Source organism: Portunus trituberculatus, chromosome 28 (assembly GCF_017591435.1).
Source record: "Portunus trituberculatus isolate SZX2019 chromosome 28, ASM1759143v1, whole genome shotgun sequence".
Lineage (NCBI taxonomy): Eukaryota > Metazoa > Arthropoda > Malacostraca > Decapoda > Portunidae > Portunus > Portunus trituberculatus.
The window spans coordinates 4,852,451-4,859,769 of record NC_059282.1 but is presented as its reverse complement, the minus strand read 5'-3'; the positions used below and the strand labels follow the sequence as shown (position 1 = coordinate 4,859,769).

Genomic DNA, 7,319 nt, shown 5'->3' with positions numbered 1-7,319 from the left:
ACTACTACTACTACTACTACTACTACTACTACTACTACTACTACTATTACATTATTCTCCTTTCTCCCTTCCCCCTCCTTCCCTCCTTTTCCTCCTTTTCTTCCTCCTTTTCCCATTAAATACACATTACACTCCTTCCTTCCCTCCCTCCTTCCCTCCTTCCTTCCATTCTATTACTACTACATGGATACTTTCCTCCTCCTCCTCCTCCTCCTCTTCCAACACCTGCCACATTATCTTTCCTCTCTCCTACTCTACATTCCTTTCTCCTCTTTACTCCTCCTCCGTTTACACAGTTCATAAATTTTCTCTCCCTACTCTCCCCTTTTCTTCTCTCAATGCTACTCTCACTTCGCCTCTCTCCATCTTCTTCTCTTTTTGTTTATTTTTTTCCTTCTCTTCTGCATTTCTGTTTCTCTTTTCTTCCTTCCATGACTCAGCGATTTATTGTTCGTCTTCCTGCATTTACTGTTGTTTTTTTCGTAAGGTTGTCTGTCTGTCTGTCTGTCTGTCTGTCTGTCTGTCTGTCTGTCTGTCTGTCTATTTGTTTGTCTGTGTACCTGTGTATGTTTCAATCTATCTGTCTTTCTTTTCTATCTTTTTCTCTTTCTTTTTCTTTCTTTCTCCCTTCGTTCTGTTTGCCTCCTTTCATTCTTTCTATCAACTTACCTTTTTAGTCTCTCTCTCTCTCTCTCTCTCTCTCTCTCTCTCTCTCTCTCTCTCTCTCTCTCTCTCTCTCTCTCTCTCTCTCTCTCTCTCTCTCTCTCTCTCTCTCTCTCTCTCTCTCTCTCTCTCTCTCTCTCTCTCTCTCACCTCTCACCTAATCACTTCGGGTCATTAGCCTCACGTTTTACACAATCAGGTAATTCGGCCTCACCTTCCCTAATTAGTTCCTCAGGTGTTTCTACGGGGGTGTTCGAGGCAGGTGGGCCCCTCAGCGTGTTACCTGTGCTACCTGGCATTAATTGGGAAGGTAGGGAGGGTACAGGTGTTTGATGTGTGTGTGTGTGTGTGTGTGTGTGTGTGTGTGTGTGTGTGTGTGTGTGTGTGTGTTTAAAATCTGTATTCCTATTATTATTATTTATATTTATTTTTGTGTGTGTGTCTTTATAAGGGATGATAAAAAGGACTATATTCGAAAAAAGTGAGTGTTTTTGTTCTCTTTCCTTTGGTTTAGTGAAGTGTAGGTTGAAAGTGACTCCGTGTGTGTGTGTGTGTGTGTGTGTGTGTGTGTGTGTGTGTGTGTGTGTGTGCGTGCTGGACTCTAAATATTTTCACGGGAAACAATAGGTAGAGTGTCTTTTTAACCTTGAGATTTTTTTCCTTTCGTCCTTCACACTTTTTATTTCTACATCGTCTTGGGTAGAAAGAGAGAGAGAGAGAGAGAGAGAGAGAGAGAGAGAGAGAGAGAGAGAGAGAGAGAGAGAGAGAGAGAGAGAGAGAGAGAGAGAGAGAGAACTGAAGCGGAAAACGTAAACCTAACAAAATATTTTCTAGACCTAAAATTTTCCTAACATTTTATTTCTTATCAATAATTTCCTCTTAATCTCATTTCTATTTTGGAGTTCACTTGGCAATATTATCATGAAAAATATATTAGAGGTGCGAGAAAGTAAAATTGATACTGGTGGAAATTTCAATGCATTTGTAAATAGTAATCCGCGGTGACTTCAACAAAGAATTAAATAGTGAGCTTAATATGGCGGTGACTTAATGTTCAATAAGTAAGAGTCTTATTATATGCAAACTTGATATGGAAAGTCTCAATGCATGCTAAGTAGAGATCCAAAGGTGTACTATTGTTACCACTACTACTACTACTACTACTACTACTACTACTTCGCATATTGTTGAAGTTTCACCTCCCTTTTTCCTAAACTCTTAAATTCTTCCACTTTTCCACTCAATTTTCTCCATAAGAAGCGCCCACGTCCCCCTTCTCCCCCATTTTCCTCTCTACTCCCCTCCCTCCCTCTCCTCCTCACCTCTCTTCCCTCTCTTCCTCCAACCTCCTCCTCTCCTCCCCAACTCTCAGCGTGAAGAAAGTCATCCGTCCTACACAAGACATTGAACCCTCCTCTTCCTCCTCCTCCTTCTCCTTCGTCTCCTTCTCCTCCTTCTTCTTCTTCTCCTTTTCCTCCTCCTCCTCCTCCTCCTCCTCCTCCTCCTCCTCCTCCTCCTCCTCCTCCTCCTCCTCCTCCTCCTCCTCCTCTTCTTCCTCCTCTCCTTCCTCTTCCTCTTTACTCTCTAGTCGATATTCGTGTGTTAAATGTAAGCTGATCGCGAGAGAGAGAGAGAGAGAGAGAGAGAGAGAGAGAGAGAGAGAGAGAGAGAGAGAGAGGACGTAAATGGAGAAAGCTTAATGGAAAATAGACAATCCAAAAATAAAAGAGATAAGAATGAAAGAAAAGAAAATATACAAACTAAACCAGAACAAGAGAGAGAGAGAGAGAGAGAGAGAGAGAGAGAGAGAGAGAGAGAGAGACCCCACAGCACACACACACACACACACACACACACACACACATAGGTAACCAGTACACATTTTTGCATTTTTCCTGTAATACCGTGCAAATTCTAATGGCCCCTGATGCTCACCTTGGGGTATTTTTACTGTCCGCTCCCGCACACCTTGACTCGTGTAATGCTCACCTTCCTAACTTATTCCCTGACTCCTTGCTAGAATATCCACACCTCCTTTGCCTACCCGCCCACCTAAGCCGCCTTTTACTTTGTTATTACTTTACTATTACTTTCCTACGGTTTGTTTTGGTGGAGAGAGAGAGAGAGAGAGAGAGAGAGAGAGAGAGAGAGAGAGAGAGAGAGAGAGAGATTATTCTACTTCCTTCACTCTTTTCATTGATATTTTACGGAATTTCTTTTATTGCTTATGAGAGAGAGAGAGAGAGAGAGAGAGAGAGAGAGAATATCCTACCTCCTCCACTCTTTTCATGGTTATTTTACTGATTTTATATTGTTTATGGTAAGAGAGAGAGAGAGAGAGAGAGAGAGAGAGAGAGAGAGAGAGAGAGAGAGAGATAAAGAAATCTTCCTACCTTCATTTTTTTTTCATTTTTGATATAAGTAAAAGATAAATTTGCTAAAAGTCGCTCGTTTTTTGTACAAAGTTGTATTATCTGACTCTGCAATGATGATGTAGAACGCTCATGATTTTGTGTAGTGTTGCGTTTCTCATATTTATTTTGTCTCTCTAAAAAAATGTGTTCTTTACTCTATTTTAAGAGGGAAAAATTGAGTTAGCTTTTTATATATCCTTCCTTTTTATGTTTTATTGTATTTCTTTCATATTTTCTTTTCTTCAATTATTTTTATGTATGAGAAGATTAAAAACAGAGCAAGCACCAATTTTATCTATTTTTTTTTATACAATTAGACAACGTATGGGTAATATTTTTAATGCGAAAACTGTGAGTAAGATTTCAGTTGTTGCGTGTGAGGATGAGACGATACTGAGGATTAGTAGCTCTTGTGGAGGAGGAGGTGGAGGAGGAGAAGGAGGAATGACAGAACAAGCAAAATCTTCAAGCATCCACTCAAGATACGACTGAGGACAAAAAATATTCACGTTTTTTGAGGGGAAGATTCTGCAAACCACTATATTCTTCTCTTCGTATGCCCGTCTTATCTCCACCTAATCTCTTGTCCCTTCCTCGTCCTCCCCGTCATCACATCTCGGCCTACCTGCAATCTCCTCATCTTTCATTCTGTCTTCCTCGTTTCCCACTCCCACATCCTCCTCCTCATCCTCCTTGTTATGTTTCACTCTCCTATCATCATCTTTTCCCCTCTCATCTTCTGCCGGAGTTTATGATTCTGCGCTGTCACTTTCCCGGGAGAGGCGCTTCATTTAGGTGTTTTATGACCTGTATTTGGCATGCGCGCTGTGTCGTGTTAAGGAGACTAGCTAGAGGGAAGCTGAGACACGTAACGGTGGGCCAGACTCTACTGGGATGCTAAAATAATCTACACACTTTTCTTTCACCAGTATTAGGGAGACTGAAGAAAAGAACGGGACAGGTAACAGTGATATAAACTATACTGTGTTGTTAAAATAATGCACGAGAACAGGTACGCACACTTGCCTTTCACCTGCAATTTGTTACCTCTCACCTTCGCTTCACCTGAGCGCACCTGGCCCGAGGGAATTTAATGAAAGGTGAAGCAGGTCAGTGTAGGAGTGATGGAGGCTTATGGGATAGTGGGTGTTGGGATATTGTGAGCAGGTTATTGTAAGGCTGGAGATGTAAGGAAGGGTATGAGTGGGACAAGAGCAGGTGTGGTGTGTAGGTGTTGGAGAGTTGGTGTGTTACTGTGTGTGTGTGTGTGTGTGTGTGTGTGTGTGTGTGTGTGTGTGTGTGTGTGTGTGTGTGTGTGTGTGTGTGTGTGTGTGTGTGTGGTGAGGAAGAATAGGAACCAGGGACATGAGCTGTTTAGTAATGTGGTAGCCAGGTGAGGTGGAACAGATCAAAGGTGTGGATATGTGTGTGTGTAGGTGTGGAGGGATGGATAGGGTGAAGATGGGAGAGGATATGGGTGTGGACTGGTGGTGGTGGTGATGATGGGGATGAGAGGAAGGGAAACAATAGAAGAGGTAAGGATGAATAATAAGGGTTGATGATAAGGTGAAGATGGAAAAGGTTAATGATAGGGATGGAAGATAGGAAGCAAGAGGAGGAAGAGGAAGAGGAATGAAAATTAGAGGAAAATTGATGAGAAATGATGAAATAAATGGATAGAAAATATATTCTCTTCCTCCTCTTCTTCTTCCTCAGTTATCGTGGCCACTTCTCTTCCCTCTTTATTAATTCATCTACCGCACATCTCTCTCTCTCTCTCTCTCTCTCTCTCTCTCTCTCTCTCTCTCTCTCTCTCTCTCACCGCCCCAAGATGAACGCGTATGAAGACCAGAAGAACCAGGATTGAACCACTCCTTACTCCCTCCACCACCACCACCACCACCACCACCAACCAGTCTTTGCCTTCGATAGCCAGGAATTCTTTCTTATTCTATTCAGTTGTTAAGTAATAGAAATAGTAAAGTGAGTTTCTGGTGTCTAGTTTTGGATAAATTTATAATATCTGTAGTTTATTTTATTTATATTTTATCTATGTTTTTTATTTATTTATTTTTTTTTTCGTTTTCTGGTTGACCTTTTTTCGTTTTTTTTTTCTTGTTTTATTTTTAAGAATTTCGTTAAGGACTTGATTGCTCATTTCTTTCTTTTTATTTCCTTTCTGTCTGTCTACATTCACTTAACCATTCATTCATTCAATCTATCTATCTATCTATCTATCCATTCAACCATTCATCTTTTCCTATTTCCACCAGCGAATATTCCTGATTACCTTGTCTTATATTATTCTCGAAGCTTTGGAACTATCTGTACTGAATTATGGACATCTCGCCTGTTCCCCGCCTGGCCATTCCTTGCGTGTAATGTTTGTGGTTAACTTTGATTTACTCACTGCCGGCATGTGAGAGACGCAGCGCTTTCTTTCATTACCTTATTTTCTTCCTTTTGGGGGATGAGGAAGACACGTTTTCTTCAGTTCATTTAAGACTTTCTGCTTCTTACTTTTCTTTTATTTTTTTATTAGTGTAAGGCGGAAAATTGGCAGTGTGAGGTAAGCAGCAGTGCGTGTGATGCGTGTAGAGAGAGAGAGAGAGAGAGAGAGAGAGAGAGAGAGAGAGAGAGGAAGGTCACGGTCGCTTCATTCATGGCCTGCTCGTCTCCACCGCTTCAGTCACCCTCTCGTAACCTTGAACTTGAATGCGAAGCTGGAGCGCGTCTGTGTGTGTGTGTGTGTGTGTGTGTGTGTGTGTGTTGAACGTGCGCGTGTGGCTTCATAATTTTCCCTATACGCACTATTTTCTCCAGTTACCACACGTTCTTCGTCTTCTCTTCCTTATTCTTTTCCTTCTTTCTTTCTATACAAACAAGTTCCTTTCTATCCTGCCTTATATCTCTTCTCCTCTAGCTTGTCCTCCTCCACCAGCCCCCCGTCCCAAGGAAGCCTTCGGGGTAGCCACGCCCTGTGCAGGTGTCACTGAACGGCTGGGACATGGTGCCCGACACGCCGTCAGGTGCAGGGGCGGATAGACATGTCGCAGAGGCAAGTGGTGACGGTTCTCTGACAGGTTACAGTTAGTGTGTGTGTGTGTGTGTGTGTGTGTGTGTGTGTCTGTGTGTGTGACGGAGAGGGAGAGGCTTTTGACCGCAGCTTGAGTGATGCCCCGCCTTCCTTCTTCCTTCCCGCTGCTCACAACACGCCGCCCTCAGACCACCTGCGTACAAATTCTCCCTTAAGCTTCGTGTTTGTAAGGATCCGTGGTGTTACAAGGCAGTGTGGCCGCCTCGGGATGTGCCTGGTCCTGGGAGAAGCTCTCGGCGGCCACCACCTCGCCACCTCGTCACCTCGCCGTGCCCGGCACCACTGACGCCTCGTGTTGCGGTGCGGGGATTTCATGCCTGTTCTTCAGCTGCAGGAAAATATTGGCTTAACGCAAGACCGCTGTGTGCGTCATGAGGGTGGAGGGGCACGGCTCGGTGAGGAGTGGGACAGGTGCAGCGTTCATGAAATTGTTTCGTTTTGTGAATCCAATGTGTTGGTGTAGAACTTTTGTGATCGCATTGCTAGTTGTGCGTGAAAGGCTGGTGTGCCCTAGGCGGTGATTGGCTTATAAGGCGGTGGTCGTGATAAGACGGCCTATCGTGTGTCGCTCAATGAATGGAAGACAAAACACTTTTTTTCTCGTGCGGTTGTGACAAATCCCTGAAGGCAGCGCGTGGCGGTGCCTGAGGGAGTGAGGCAAGGGCGCGGCGCGGCGAGGAGGGTACTCACCTGTGTGCTGAGATCTAGAAGCCACTCCAGGAAGCTCCAACTATCACAGCAGCAGCAGCAGCAGCACCGGCAGCAGCACCGGCACAGAGATGAGTGTTGCGGTGCGGCAAGACAGCGGCGCGGGCACCGACTGACCCTGGGCTGCAGGCGCCTCCTCACCTCGTCTCGCTTCGTCCTCGCCGGGGTTGTCCCTCGCCCCAGCCTCGTTACCCCGCCCCGCCCCGCCCCGCCCCGCGCCCCATGTCGCCCCGCCCCGCCACACACCCTTCCTGACCTACAGTCTCCTTCTGCCACAGCTGGGTCCCCTGCGCCTGCCACGTTTTGTCATGTGGAGGGAGTGATGGGGCAGCAGCACGCCATGGATAATGGGAAGGGGAGGCCACCGCAGACCAGAAGGTGGACGGAAATTGTCTCAGCGATGGCCAATCAGCGAGGTCCCGGCCTTGCCTCCACCA

General features: G+C 45.0%; 1 protein-coding gene across 5 annotated transcripts in view; it reads right to left on the bottom strand.

Annotated features, from left to right (window-relative positions):
- Positions 1-6,997, bottom strand: part of LOC123510200 (probable chitinase 10) — an 84,819-nt gene extending 77,822 nt beyond the window's left edge. For 4 of the 5 annotated variants that reach the window (XM_045265100.1, XM_045265102.1, XM_045265103.1 and 1 more), the window contains exon 1: positions 6,865-6,997. The gene's annotated coding sequence lies outside the window, so the exon portion shown is untranslated. The remainder of the gene's footprint in view (positions 1-6,864) is intronic. The other variant, XM_045265104.1, reaches the window with a different exon arrangement.
- Between the last annotated feature and the right edge of the window lie 322 nt (positions 6,998-7,319).